General features: G+C 41.0%; 1 protein-coding gene across 6 annotated transcripts in view; it reads left to right on the plus strand.

Annotated features, from left to right (window-relative positions):
- The window catches only part of LOC139346621 (RNA-binding Raly-like protein), an 89955-nt gene extending 85783 nt beyond the window's left edge, over positions 1 to 4172 (plus strand). For all 6 annotated transcript variants that reach the window (XM_070985788.1, XM_070985790.1, XM_070985787.1 and 3 more), the window contains one exon: positions 1013 to 4172. The gene's annotated coding sequence lies outside the window, so the exon portion shown is untranslated. The remainder of the gene's footprint in view (positions 1 to 1012) is intronic.
- The last annotated feature ends 11033 nt before the right edge of the window (positions 4173 to 15205 follow it).

Below are 15205 nucleotides of genomic sequence, written 5' to 3' on the forward strand. Positions count from 1 at the left end.
AAAATGCTAAAATCATCCAAGGAACCACAAGAAGGTTTGGATGGTTGACAGCATTTATCAAAAGTCTATAAACATGAAAGATAGCTAACTGACATTAATGTTAGCATCCACAGCTAATGTTTCGTTAGCATGAGCTTACCTTTCTCTAGATATTAGCCTGCTAGCTTGCGTGTTTTCATGTGCGCTTCTTGTTCAGTTTCTAATGGGATTGTGGCTGTTTTACCCTCAAAGAACTGCTAACATTGGCTAGCTTAGGGCGGTGTTTTAGCATTCCAGAGCACACAGTGTATGCATGCAGGTTGTTGAATGAGACTTAGCATAAAAGCAGCAGTTCTGCCTTCTTTCACATTATCATTTAGCTTTTTATTCACTTAGCCAAGTCATAGTTTTTGTTTTCAGAGTTACTTTGATGTAGTTTTAGTCTAATTTGTCACAGTTTAAAGGTCACCAGTCAATATTTTTGTCATAGTTTGTGTTTACAAAATTCCTAAAATTTAAAGTTGTAAGTACAAGCACAAATGTTCAAAGCCAGCTAAACACCTTTTTCCCATCTGCCTGTCCAGGCCTCTGGTGTCCCAGTTCTAGCCACCTCTTAAGAAACCACATGTTACACTCCAGTTTTCCATTTCCTTTCCATATGACTGCCTCTTTCAAATTCTATCAGGCAGCCAATTCACAAAACCTCCTCACAGCACATACATTTAAAAACCTGAAAATCCCACTCGCGGTCGTGGAGAATATATGAATGTTTTGCTTGCAGGCCTACCAAGGATAGAAAATCACTGTGAAGAACCTCAATAAGTCATGTCCACAAGGATTAGGGAGGCAGCTCTGGCTACCAGCAAATATTTCTGCACTTCCCAAGATATTTCTGAGGCCATTCAAATCGGACAAGCTTTAAAACTCGGGCTAATCCTCATCAGATTTACAGCATTATAAATAGCCACCATGTTTGAAGAGGAGACATAGTCCTGTACTGTGTTTTCATCAGTTTTCTCCTTTATCACTTCAGGACGAGGCAGCAGACACCGGCGGTATTAGACTTCATCATCACCTTCAAGAGACAGAAAAGGATCTCTGAGGGATCAAGACACTCATTCTGGACTGTAAGTTGTGTTCAAGAGATGCTGAATCACGTTTAGATGCCCAACTGCGCAGCACAAATCGAATAGGATGTGCTCGCTAAAGAAAATGTGCTCAAGACCCCTTTTAATGCCTCGGCCTGAGTTTGCCTCATGGATATTCTGTGCAATTTCTATTTTATTGCGAGACACTGAGTATCATGCGCTAATCCTGTTCCTGAGAAAATAAAACAGAAGGGAGGGGAATAAAGAGTTTTATTGTGATTTATGAATCGAATTACGTGGAGAGAAGGGAACATGATGTTGTTGATCAATGGTTGCTGCTTTTATGAAATGTGTTTGCGCTGTAATTTCACAAACTGTTTTTCAGAGAATTTCCGTTGTTGCTCAAAAATCGAATGAATAAGTGACAGTCAGAACAATCTGCGGCGTGATGCGCAGAAAATGAATGAAACATCGGTGGCGTCTGCTTCAGATTTGACTCATACATAAGCCAATAGCTGCGAGCATAACTTTATCCAGTTTTATCCATTTATCACACAAACGCCCTGTGGGGCTGTTCCATCATATATTCCAACTCCTGCCAAGTTTCAGAAGCAGGAAGAGCTTCCTGTGGTAGAGAGCCAGCACTGGTACAGGCCTCCTGCCAGGGAGCGATGCCCCAGCGTCTCAGTGCACTGCTCCACGCTCACCCTGTGCATCCCAACATGGACTGCTGCTGTTCAGGAGCCAATGCCCTTTCTCCCTCTCCTCCAGCTCCCTCTGCATTGATTAGGCCTTATGTAGGCAAGGGAGCCAGTTTCTGAAGCTGTATTATTTTAAATTATACATCGAGAGGATTTGATGTTATCGAAGTATGTGATCCGTGATTCATGCTTCTGAGTGGAATAATCTAACATGAGACAATGGATAATGCTGCCTTAAAACAGCCTCAAAGAAGGGTGAGACAATACGAAACAGCATCCCAAAAGTCAATATTAAGGTTGAGTACAAACTGTGCTCAGATACAGCCGAGCCGGCCAGCAGTGGACGCTCAGTCCGTACATTTGGTGCAGTTAAACACGATGTTCATGATTTCTGCCCGTTAAGATTTGTTTATTCCCTCGCTGCCATGTGGAGCTGCTGAAAAGCAAACTCTTCAAATGCAGCTTGAGCTCCAGCTGAGCGATTATAATTAACCTGATTATAAATCAGTTGGCACAAAGTGAATTATGTCACCAGCGACTGGATGTCAGCATGTTCTACTGTTAATTATTCACACCATATTTTTTTCTTCCCAATATGTAAACTCAGTCCAAACAATGACACAGACATGTTTGTTGTCTCAAGCTTTCAGTTTCTCTTCAAAGCCTTTCGCAGCTAAAATGCGCCCGCTGTGCCAGCTGATGGGCCGGTAGCATTAATTCGGCTGATGCGCATCAGGCAACAACTTTTAAAAGCTTTTAGGCCGCTATTCAAACAAGTTTGATGGTGAAGATGTTGTGAGTGTTAAAGCCTAATTCATGTTTCTGAGCAACCTGCCGGCAGTCCTGCTATATATCAACCTCTAAAGGTGCAGTTTGACCAGATTTCATCAGGCCAAATTTAACAAGTGAGACAGGAAGTAGTGTAGGCTGTGGAAGCTAGCAATGCTAATGGGCCGACAACAGCCCTCAGTGAAAAAAATTGTGAAGTATGCAGCTTTTTAATCAAAATCTTTGCTGTCATTAACTTCTTTCACTGCCTTTGCGCTCACTGCAGCCGTGTGACATCTCTCCTCCTCTGCTGCTTGTGAAACTTCACTTTGCAGCGACACACAAACAGTCAATATGGCCTGAGAGGTCATTTCCGCCCCCTCCCTTAAACTGGACACTGGAGAGCTTCGCAGCTTCGGTGTCAAAGTTCAGTCAGATTGAGCTTTGCTTCAATTAGCGCTCTGAAGCATGAACATCTGGTGTGACCGCATCAGAGCTCCTCCTGAGGGGGGCTTTAAAGTCCAAGTGAAAGCATGAAAGCAAACAGACCTGCTGTCATTGAGATGGATTTACGCTTCCCAAATGTCAGTAGAAGCCCTGAATTTATGTGATCATCCAAATTAGTAAAAAGGAAAGAATGTCTCTCTTTAAGCCGAGTGTTGTCTAGGAAAGCAGATAGTGGTTTTATTCGTACAGGCTTTAAGAGATCTGCCGCTCCTCGTAGCCACCGCAGTGCAATGAAGGTACAACCCTGATTCCAAAAAAAAAAGTGGGGATGCTGTGAGATAAAAACAGAAAGCAATCATTTCCTTAGTCCTTGTAGTAACAACCTTCATCCAATCATGTGTTCACACAGTGGTGAACCTCGCGAATCACCTGTTACCAGTGAGCCTGTTTACCTGTGGAACGATCCAAACAGGTGTTTTTGGAGCGTTCCACTACTCTCCTAGTCTTTGAAACATGTTGCTGCATCAAATTCAGAATAAGCAGATATTTACAAAAACCAATGAAGCTGATGAGGTCAAACATTAAAGGTGCAGAGTTTGTACTGTTGTCATTTGAGTATATGTCAAAAAAGGATAAGCAAGTTATCACAGTCTGTTTTATGTTTCACAGAGCGTCACATCTTTTTCGGATTTAGGGTTGTAAAAGAAACTTAATTTTCTGCACTTGAAGCGTTAAAAATGGCATTTAAAAACAGTTCTAATGAGTCTGGGGACTCTTTGGACATTTGTTTATATTTTATTTGACCTTGGGCGACTGCACCCATGAAAACGGTGGATTAATAACCTGAATAATGGTGTTTCATTAGATGAAATGTATCTATTATATCATTAGCACTAAACCTGTGCAAATCAAACAACACTACAGGGGGGCAAGTAAGGAAATATTGTTTTGTGATTTGGTTGAATTGACCCTTTAAACAGAGAATTCATTATTTTGCACAATGTCACGAACACAACAGTCAACACTGGCAGTGCTGCCTGAAAAAATACATAAAATAAAATGTCTGTCCTGCAGCTCATTCAAATTAGTGTCTGGTGAATGATGATAATGTGTAATATTTAGCACTATTTTTGTACCCAAAAAACACGTTTAAGGGAAATGGCTCTGCTACATGTTTATCTTTTTTGCTGGTAGCCTGTTATTTAATGAACAGTATGGTGATGTGTCAAATACTTTGCAAAAATACTACAAAAAAAAAAAACCCTCCTCATTGCTTTTAACTGTGTAATTTATCTGGATCACTTGAAAACATTTCTTGCACAACGCTCACTTTTATTTTTGCCCTGTAAATAGTCCCTGTCATGTTTATTTCCAATATCAACAGACTGAAAGAAGAATTTTATTAAGTCTAAATTAATGCTGAAGTGATATACTGACAGTTTGTTGGCATCGTTGCAGGTTTTAACCAGAATCGTGGGGCTTGTAGAGATGTGTAACTGACAACTGTTGTATAGAAATGTACATTTTTTTGTAAAGATATTTTTATCAAAAGGCATGTTTACTGTAACTTTGTATTTTCAGTTCATGTATAAAAACAATATATTCCAACTGTTGTCAGGCTAGAAAACTCATCGTCATTGTAGATAACTACTTGTGTTCTTATCAGTCAGTAAAATGTTTGTGTCATATTTAACTAGTCAAATGTTTCAACACTTTATTTTACAAATAAATATGAACTGAAGGACAAAGAAACCTTTTGGCTTTATTGCAAAGTTGCGCATAATTACAGACGTGATAATTACTCAGACGGTTTACAGACATATGTAATATGCATCATTAAGGTGTGCCTCTTAAAAACCCATTTTCTGCATTCGTCCCGTGCATCCTCCTTTAATGCAGACTGCTCATTTAATTGTGATTTGTAGTCGATTATGCAGCCCATGTGCCAGAGTCGCCATCAAAATGACACTTTAACAAGTCGTGCAGATTCAGTGTTTGAATACATGTCAAATTAACGTCAGTCAACAGAAAACTGGACACCATAACGGCAGCTTGTCAGCTCGCGTTTCTCTAATGGAACCGGCCTCGCTGGCTGCCAGTTGATATCACCGTGTAGCTAATACAATCTGACCACGGCAACATGTCCACCTGTGGCAGGCCATTTTACACCCCGCTAACAACAGCAGATGATTGTGAGAGCGCACCAGCACGAACAAAGCTGCTGAAGTTCAGAACTGGACGTGAATCGCTTTAGTTTATTCTCTTCATTTAGCGCACGTGCTCAGGAGTGCTACATCAACCTGTTCAGGCTAAATCTAACACCTTTACAAGGAAGTAAGTGAAGGGACTTTTGATCCACGTTAGCATTCGCCTCAGTGTTGATGGGCTTTGCAGTTAAGCAGAACTACAGTGTAAAAAAGGGGGAATTAATGAAATATAATAACAGAAAAGCACCCTGTTAAAAATGGAAATATCTTCATGTAGGGAATCACTCTTCTCACTTAAATGTTAATTTGATGGAACTGGCCGTCCAGTGGAAACTGAATTTTTTATGATAAACTGACAGATTAAGTTTTTCTTCATGGGTTGAGAAATCTGTCTGATTTGTTAAAGAGCCTTCTTCTTACTAACAGCCTGGGTTGGTTCACATGACACATTTCTGTTTTTTTTTTGTTTTTCTGTCTCATTGATTTGAAGCAGGCGGGGCTAGAAAAAAAAAAGGTGACATCACATACTTCTTTCACCAATCAGGATTTAGCCTCTGATGGAAACTGCTGGTTTGTTTGGTCCCTGCCAATCAAATCTGATCCATGCACATCTGCACGGTCCTGATGAAGCAGATTCGTTGAGTTTTTGAGCTTTCAACTCTTCAAATAAATGTTAGCTGTTAACAATCTTAAAGTTATCATTATTACTTATTATTTATGATCAATTGGATCATGAGAAAAAAGCGAGAAACCTTTTTTTTCTTAGCTCTCAGTTGCCTCTAATAGCTGAACGGTGGCTAACAGCTAACGGCTAGTGGCTGAAAAATGCGCTGAAAGTCTCTGAAACCACAGCCCTCGTGATAATCCTTTGACACATTTCTGACAGTTAAACCAATGAGCAGAAAGACGTGTTGCTTGACAGCGGTAATGGAAAATAAGGTGAGAGTTCTATTGATCCATGTGGGGAAATACTGTTTTTGGTCGCCGCCTTTCCAAGGAGGTCAGAGTTCAGGATCAGCTGCGACACAGAGGTGCTGCTAAAGCTGCTGAGTAATCGCTGTCATGCTCGAGGACACTTAAGCTGGACTTGTGCTTGTGTCCTCGAGCAGTAGTCTCCAAACTCATTACACTTGCCCTCAGTTAGATTAAGAAACAGTCCAGTTCTTGTGCCTCACTCGGGAACACACAACGTGATTTAAAGGCTGATTATGACCCTGATTTGACCTTCTTTTTTTTTTCTCTGCGCTTGAAAAACTCAGCGAGGCAGAATTAATCTGCCAACGCTGTCCAGTTCTTCATTTTCCAAAAGAAGCTCAGACCTTTGAACGTTACAGCTGGGACAAACATGTTTTTCTGTGGGTAAACAGCAACGTTCACGGTACTCCCTGCTCTGCAAGTCAGGTCAATGTGTGATTCACAGCCTTTACACAGCTGGATAGGTTTTTCAGCCCGCATGAACTCCTCTGTTTTGATTGTATCTACTCCTAAAAATCATTTCTGAGCTGCCTGCCGCTGAAATCCATGTTCAAGCCATGTCGTGGGTCCACTCCTCTCATCTCAAGGGCACGGGACTAAAAATAACATGCAGTTAATTAAAAACATCTTGATTTATGCAGGATTTTTCAAAACTTAGCAGCGTTTTGCTGAGGATATAAAACAGCTGTATTGTAAGGCAGGAAGCCAAAAGCAACAAAAGAAGCTCCTGACATTAAAGCGAATCCTTTCATTAACGAGTGTTTGTAGTGACTTAAAAGACGGTAACGGTTCGACCGGGCTGAGCTCTGCGGGGTTTGTGTGCGAAGGTGTTATTAGCGATGTCTTCCTTGTTCGACTACAACATTCCCGTCCTTGAAAGGTTTCAGGATGTCACTTCCACTCTGCAAGCGACTCGGCAAAGGTAGCCGGGCAGCAACAGATGGCTGATTTAAAGCCCCCCATTTATCCACAGTAAAAGGTAATGCAGTAAGGTTAATGAGGGCCAGCTTCAATGCCACACACAATTAGCCCGCTGTATTAAGTCCACAACACCAGTGGCTGGAATGATTGCACACAGCTGTTGCCGTTTAACCTATATGTGGGAAAATGTCCCACCCCTGCTTAACGCAGTTTATTCATTTATACAGAAATGACTGAAGCTTCTGAAGTGAAGACAAAAAAATTCATCCATGATAGTGATGAAAACGACGACACCCTTTTAATTCCACTGGAGCTGTTAAGCTTCTGCACTATTGAATTTTATATTTTCACAGCTGTGGAAATATTAAAAAAAAAAAGGCAGATTAAAATTATTCCTGCTGCTGCTGACCAGACAGTCGTCTCTGCAAATGTGTGTGTATATTTTTAATTTACACAAATTTATTACTCAGCCTGGCCCCCGACCATCAACCCGTGTGTGTTTACAGCAGCTGACAGATCCGATTTGCTCATTTTCGCTTGTCTCTCTCCATTGGAGAAATAAATCTTTGCATATAGATTCACGTCTTTGAATCTTCTCGACAATGGCAACCAGGCGGATTACTGGGATGACAATGATTATTAGTGGGAGCCTGGCCAAATACACAGCATATTTAGAAGTAGCATGTGGGTGATAACTCGTGCTCCATCTTAACTGTATATTTAGATTTGTATCTCTATATATATGCATTCTCAGTTACAGTTGAAATAAAATATGTACAGTATAAAAACCCCTTAATACTGTACTCCATTTCAGTTGGAGGGCATTTGCTTTATTGCAAATATTCATTTCCCCCAGCTCGCTGCACAAATCTTAATTAACATTTATATTATATTAGCTCAGGGGTGCATGATGAGCATATTTTCCCTGTCTGATTTGAAAAATATTGAAATGAATCTGCATGTGTTGCCAATAATCTGAGCGTCAAGCTGCAAAAGCGGAATGAAGAGTGCCGGTTTTCATCTCTGCAGAGGCTTTAATGAAATCAGCCGAGTTCATGACAGCAGAGAAGGATGAGGTCGCTAAGTCATTATGTTCGGTTAGAGGCTAGCAGGCTAACGTTAGCCTTGAGCGCTTCATGGTGGATAACATTAGCATTTTCGGATAGAGTGAAATATTCAGTTGGTTTTTCAGCATCACATTAATATTCAGGGGTGATGATCCCACAGCATGTTCTGCACGTGCAGCGCCGAGGAAAGAAAGCATCTGAATGCTACAGTACATCTTCCACAAATTGTTTTATTGCCAGCGCAATTATGCCTATTGGATGATATTACATCGATTTAGGAGCAGGAAATAACAATCACTCCCCCTGCCCCCGAAGTCATTCTCCAGAAGACATCCATCTCGGGGTAATTTAAGATTGAAAACATGTCACAGTGATGTATAGCGAAGGTAGAGTGGAGAGCAGGTTGCATTGAAAAGGTTAATCCACTTAAATCTAAGTCAGAAATAGACAGCCGCGCTGTACGTGGGGCCTGGATTTGCAGCTTCAGCAGAAATAAAATGTCACACGAGCCGAAAAATCAAGAAGATAAGACGAAGAGCTGAAAGTTTATCGATCCTCGTGCAGAAATTGGAGGAGCGATGGCGAGATGATTCATAAACTTTAAGAAAATAGAATATAATAACATGTACAGAATATAAAGTAGGACAAAGAGTACGGATTAATCAGAGTTATTCAGACTTTTACACTTTTGTAAGGTTTACCGGATGAGTCTCACTTAAAATGTGAGTATCGTAGCACTATGTGAGTTCTCTTTGCTAATTCAGGTGTTAATTTGAAACTTTTCTTCATGTTACATTACATACATCTTACTGTGGCTGCTGCTCATTCAAGCAGAGCCTCTCTTTACCTCTGTGAGTTGCTTTGTATACATTGCCTTGAAAACGTTCTTATGGAAAGACGATGCTGAGCCCTGGACTAAAGCTGACACACTGACTGCTAATTTGCATCCAACCCAGTACGACTCACTTCTTTCTGTCTTGTATAAGATTATGCAACGCTGGTTAAGCATTGCTATAACGCTTAGAGTCAGTGAAACACAAAAAACATTCACAAAACTGGTGGGTACTATTGTATTGTTAGGTATTTACTATTAAAAAGCAGCAATAGCCTTTTCTGGCCACTTGGGGGCAGCAGAATACCTTGTAAAGACAACACTGACATATTATCACCAGAGCAGCAGCATTACAGCTCATCAGGAGTCATGTTTGTTTCCAGCTGCACAAATAAAAGTCCGGTATTCCCTCTTCTTTTATGTCTGTGTTGCTAAATGCTCCACTGCAGCTACTTAATGGACAGATGGCGTGTGGTGAGTTTAGTTTCTTCACAACAGAGCAGCTGCCAGCTGCAGCTGGAAACAATTTTTATACATGTGCTTTTATTGATATTTTATATTCCGATTAATTAGTGCAGCTTTAAACAAAGCTTGGTGAAAATATAGAATATGTTTCTGTGTTGAGAGTCTGCGACAGTTAAATTTGTATTAAAATACGATGCGGAATGTACGATTGAACAATACAAAATCAAAACTCAGATAAAATGACAAACCTCCAGTACAAAAAAGTGGATGGACGACAAAGCACATCTCCTCATGCAGTGGAAGATCTGACTGCTGGAAACAAGAAGTGAGTAATCCTCATTACCTATGCAGCTGTGTGGGCCGAGTTATCCCCTCAGTTCTGCACTAATTGCAGTGAATCAATAAAGCTGTATAATCCAGAGGAAAAGTTCTCAGTCACATTCGGGCATCATGACCTTGGGAGCCCCTTGCATACCAGAGACGAGGGGCATTTATGTGTGTTTTATGCTTTCTAGAAGACCACATGAGGAATCTCTGACTTGAGAGAGAGAGAGAGGGTGAGACAGGCGGGCAGACAGTGGGAGATAAAGGGAGAGGACACGTTTTCTGTGATCTCTTTTGAAGCAGCATGCCTTTGCTACATGCCTCAAGGTGTCACTTCATAATTGAATCCCTTTCTTTGAGCCGCGGTGAGGCCGAGGAGGCGCGAGGACAGTCCCAGGGTGGCGACACGAGCACGTCCAGGGCCCACCGGTCACGCTCTCCCCCCACGGAAAGCATATGAGCAAGTATCCCCCCACCTGATAACTCTCCATGGAGACGGACTCCTAATGGAAAAAAGTTATTATGCATCTGAATGGGGAAATGATAACGTAGTACAGTGAATTGTCACATTATAATTATGAGGGGTGAGTGGGTAGAAAAGGAACCCTTCAGGTTTCGTGACTGAATCCGCTCCTGCTCCAATTACGTTCTCAAGAGGCCGCCGTCCATTCATGCATAGCCGCAAATTATTGTCATTTTGGTCCCAACTGTCATAATTATCCTTCACATTGTGGCAAAACTTTCAAATAAGGTGAAAAGGGTAATGTGGTGTTTGAAAGGGGAGGAATGACTGTGAATTCAGCACTTAATCATTATGTGTTTGCATGTAGAAGGCAGGGTTTTCCTGAGATGTACTGGGATATTTTACTTAAGTAAAGGAAGCAATACCAGAAGATTGTAACTGCATTACAAGGAAAATCTTTCATTCAGCTTCCAACCCGGGTAAAAGAATTATGAGTGAAATGAACTTTAAGTACCAGATGTTAAAGTATTCATTATGCAGGACAATGGCTCCTGTGACTGATGGATTATTATATGTTATTAGGATCTTAACAGAAGAATTTTAATGCTAGAGCTGGGTGAGGTGTAGCTTGCTTCAACTACTTCATAGACTGAAGGTAGTCCAGCCGTTGTCAACTTAGGGGTCCCTTCCAAAGGGTCACAAGACAAATCTGAGGGGGTCAAGAAATGATTAATGGGTTATGAAAGGAGGAAAGTCACAAATTTGTATTCAGATTTTGGATTTTTTTTTTTATGAATTTTTCAATGATTTTACCTCTATTGGTCACAAATAATTGCTTAAATGATCCCATCTGAGAAGTTTTGAGACAAAAATCACTCTTATAGAAACAGTTCATCTCTTCCTCTTACCTGTAGCGCTGTTATCCATCTAGATTGCTGTGTTGTGTACTAAACTACACCTGGCCGCTGTATCACTGCGCAGAGGGAAGCATGCACCTACTCCCTTAACCCCAGTCGGACATTGTTAGCTTGCGGAGATTAGCTTTTAGCTAACGCTTCCTTCTGTAGTTCCTCCAATAGTTGCTGCAACTGCCCACAACAAGAACTATAAGGACATTTTCTATATTTAAAATGTGTTATTTTGGCACTTTGAGCAACAGTGCCACCTGGTTCCATTATATTCCAGTGAAGGGAGACATCTCTACAGCTGACATCTCCAGAAGTCAGCAACTTACACCAAAACAATCTATATCGATGAACAATCATGCAGATAGAGATAGAATTTGAGGTTAACTCTCTGTTTAAGACGCCACTATATTTTATCCTAACTTCTTTTTGGAGGCTTGAACAAACCCAGAGCGAGAGATCTCTGTAACTTAGCCAAAACCAACGATCTCAAAAAGAGTTTCAACTTCTCTCTTAAGCTCTTTTTTCATGGTAAGATGAAAAGTAACTATGGCTGTCAGATAGGTGTATTAAATAATTAAGATGCGCAATATTTCCCGCTGAGATGCAGTGGAGTGGAAGTATGAAGTAAAATCAAATGGAAAATTGTTCTTTCCACCACTTGGTTTTTCAGGCTCCATGAAGGTAAAATGAGTCAATCTGGAATTTACAAAAAAAAAGTCAGAAGACAGTAGACAAACCCTGCGTTACGCATCAGGAATGAGTGGCTGTTTCTCAGCACATATTGCACACACCAAAACTGCAGATCACAAAGAAGTAATCTTACAATCTCATCCGCGCTGCCAAGGTTAGCCATATACAGCCGATGAATGATTCGCTGCTTTACTGTGCTGGTCGTGAATGTTCATCATACTTTTCCCAGCTTCTCCAGGCTGAGCAGAGGAGAATAAAATGAATTTTCCTTGATCCATTCTAGCCTCATTCCAAGGCCAAATTGGCTATTGATCTCCGTCTCTTTGTCTATTAAGGGACAGTCTTGCATGCCAAAATCGGTCATGGCCATGACGGCTGCCCATATCTCAATGCTGATTGATTCTGTGCAAGCTGTGGCCAGCCGGATCAAACCAAGGTTGATGGGAAAGGGGATGAGGATGATTGTCTGAGGTTGCTGTTAGCCTGGCAGTCGATGCACATGATCGGTAGAGCAGGAATCCACATAGGCCGATCCTTTTGACTCGTTTCCTTGGCTCAACGTTGCCCACTATCTCTGTGTTTCTGCCATCAGTTGAAAAGGAAATGGACAGATGGGAAGGTTATTCCATTCATCCGTTTGGACGGACTTGATGCAATCAATACTGGCAGAGTGGAATGGTGGAGCAGTGGCTAAGGCAGTGCAGAGACTTAGACTGTGGTATTGTGTAAAAAAGCAGAAGAAAGGAAAATCCCCCCACTGTGACCCAGTGAGAGAACAACAGTCGCTGTGATTGCTCTTTTCTCCGAGAGAGTTTTCAGCTGTGCCTGGTGGCTTTCACTGGTTTGAATGAGGGTTGATTGATTTTCAAAAATCCCTCTGAACTTAAAGCAATTTTTCCTCCTCAAATCCAATTATCGGACAAGTGTGGACATGTGATTACAAGAGCACAGACTGTCCAAAATAGTCTTCTGAACTTTTCAAACAACACTTTTTGAAGTCGAGCTGTTCCTGTAATTTAAGGTGAGGTGCAGCATTAGCAGGACTCAGGCTCAGGTTATAACAACAAAGCCCTGATTAATGGCGATAAGAAGGAATCTGATCTTATCCAGATATGTGGTTGGTATTTTTTCCCCAGATACATAACCATGAAATGGATTAGCTCATGTTTATTTGATATTTGATGCACTTAACAATATTAGATAATGACATCAAACTTCGATTTCATCTCACCATTGAAATACGATGTGTTTCTATCTGGCTGGTTACTGCAACATTACTCAATTTAAAAAGCACCTGGTGGGTCACATCCTCTGAAGTGAATAGTAGCAAAGTACATTACCTCAAACGTTGTAATTAAAGGGCGATTCTGAGTCATTTGTGCCTTACATTTTCCATTTTACACTACTTTATACATCTACTTAATTATATTCATCAGGAATTATCAGACTTTTTACTCTACTCCATTTATATTACAGCTATACAGCTATTTTCCAGCTCGTTACTTTACTAATAAAGATTCTAAATACAAAACAAATGGTCATCTTACCACAATAACAATTCTATCCTTCTGAATAATGAGTTTTGCTTTTGATACTTTGAATCATTTAGTTGAGAATGCTTAAAGCTAGCAAAGTTAGCAAACAGAAGCCTGTTTACACATGCAGCACACACGTAGCATTAGCATTAGCATCCTTGTGGAGTTCCACCTGATGAACTTCAGTCCAGTTTGACATTTCCTGTTGAGCTACTACAAGGAGACATGCATATTCTATGAAATAAGTGCAAGTGCAATTAGAAAGTGTCTGTGAAAACAGTCAGCAGGCGAGATGGAAGGAAAGGGCCAACAGTACGCTGAGAATTTCTTTATTTTTCCACCTTCAAATTAATGTTTCTTCAATTACCAGCTATCACAGCTACTAGTAAATTTTTCAAGTATGGTATTTAATCATTAATGAACATTAATCACCAAAAATAGTTTTGGAGAGGGGGGCTGCTTTGGAAGACTCTGCCACCTGACAAAAGGAGTTATGTCATTCAAAGATGACGCGCCTGTCGAAGCAAATGGGCTGTTTCTGAAATGTCACATGAAACGGTGCAACCTTTCGAAAGGTTAGACATAACAAGGGAAGCCCTACTGTACAAACCCCGGCGCCTGACAATCAGTGTGGCCCCAGCACAAGATTAACAACCCTGCAGACTGATGGAAAGATAATAAAGACATCAGAATGGAAGCAGATTATAAATTGCATCTGATGAGTCCTCGTAATAATGACAATATTAATGTCTGCTCCAAAGTATCAATAAATCATGAGTTACACTGAGGGTGGCTGCTAAATTTAAATTTTTATCTCCATGCATAATTTGATTTTCCTAAACAGCTGCTCGGGGTAATGTGGAGGATTTTGTGGGAAGGGAATGGAGTGAGCTCTGGAGAATCTGACGAAGGAGGTGGAATCCAAGAGATGGTCCACAGCTCGATGGGTATGGCTTGAATACTGGTCTGATTTAATGACCTTTTTTTTTTAAATTAAGGGATGTGGTGTGATCGATCCGTGGCTGTCTACGTGTGAAGTGATTGTTGTTTTAAATGAGGTGGGATTAAACCGGAGTAGCTGGAATCGCTGAATACTGCAAGTCAAATACTCACATTACCCCAATTCCAGTCGCAAAACACACACACCTGCAATCGCTTTGCGGTGTCACAGGGGATGATGAGGTTTGTTTTCGACTTCCAACACTGCGCTGCCATGTTTGCAAAACACCATGTGGGAAAATCAATTGTCAAGTTTGGTTCCTGAATGAGATTTTCACTATTTGTGTGCACTCAAAGTGATCGGCGGCTAAAAGCTATTTGTGAGCACCAGACGAGTACATTCAGCAGAGTGCAGATCCTCGCCAGGTGTGTCTGACCACAGACTGAAGCAGTTGTTGATCACATGTGTCCCTCACTGGCTGGTTAAGAGGAGCGAGGGGTCAGCAGTCAATGGTGGTATATAAAACAGAGTAGTCAGTGAAATGGGTTTTTCTTCAGTTCTTATTCACCATAGGCAAAGATACATACACCTACACATCCAAACACACAGTCCCTCCAGGCTGACACCTGGCAGACATAAATATTTCTTTATTAACAGTTGGTCAAACAGCTGTGTAGTGTGTAAGGAGTGAGCCAACAGGTAATTATCACATGACAGCAGTTCCCACAGTTGTACGGAGTGTTTTCGCATCTTTCAACTCATTGTATTGGTTTTAAGGCCAACGCTCCACTCTTTTAATTCACACTCATCTTGTCTCCAGCATCAGCAGGCAGCTGTTTTTAGCAGAAAAGCTCAACACGAAACAGAATTTTTCACCAAAATCATGGATTCCACA

The sequence above is a fragment of the Chaetodon trifascialis genome, chromosome 18, assembly GCF_039877785.1.
Source record: "Chaetodon trifascialis isolate fChaTrf1 chromosome 18, fChaTrf1.hap1, whole genome shotgun sequence".
NCBI classification, from domain to species: domain Eukaryota; kingdom Metazoa; phylum Chordata; class Actinopteri; order Chaetodontiformes; family Chaetodontidae; genus Chaetodon; species Chaetodon trifascialis.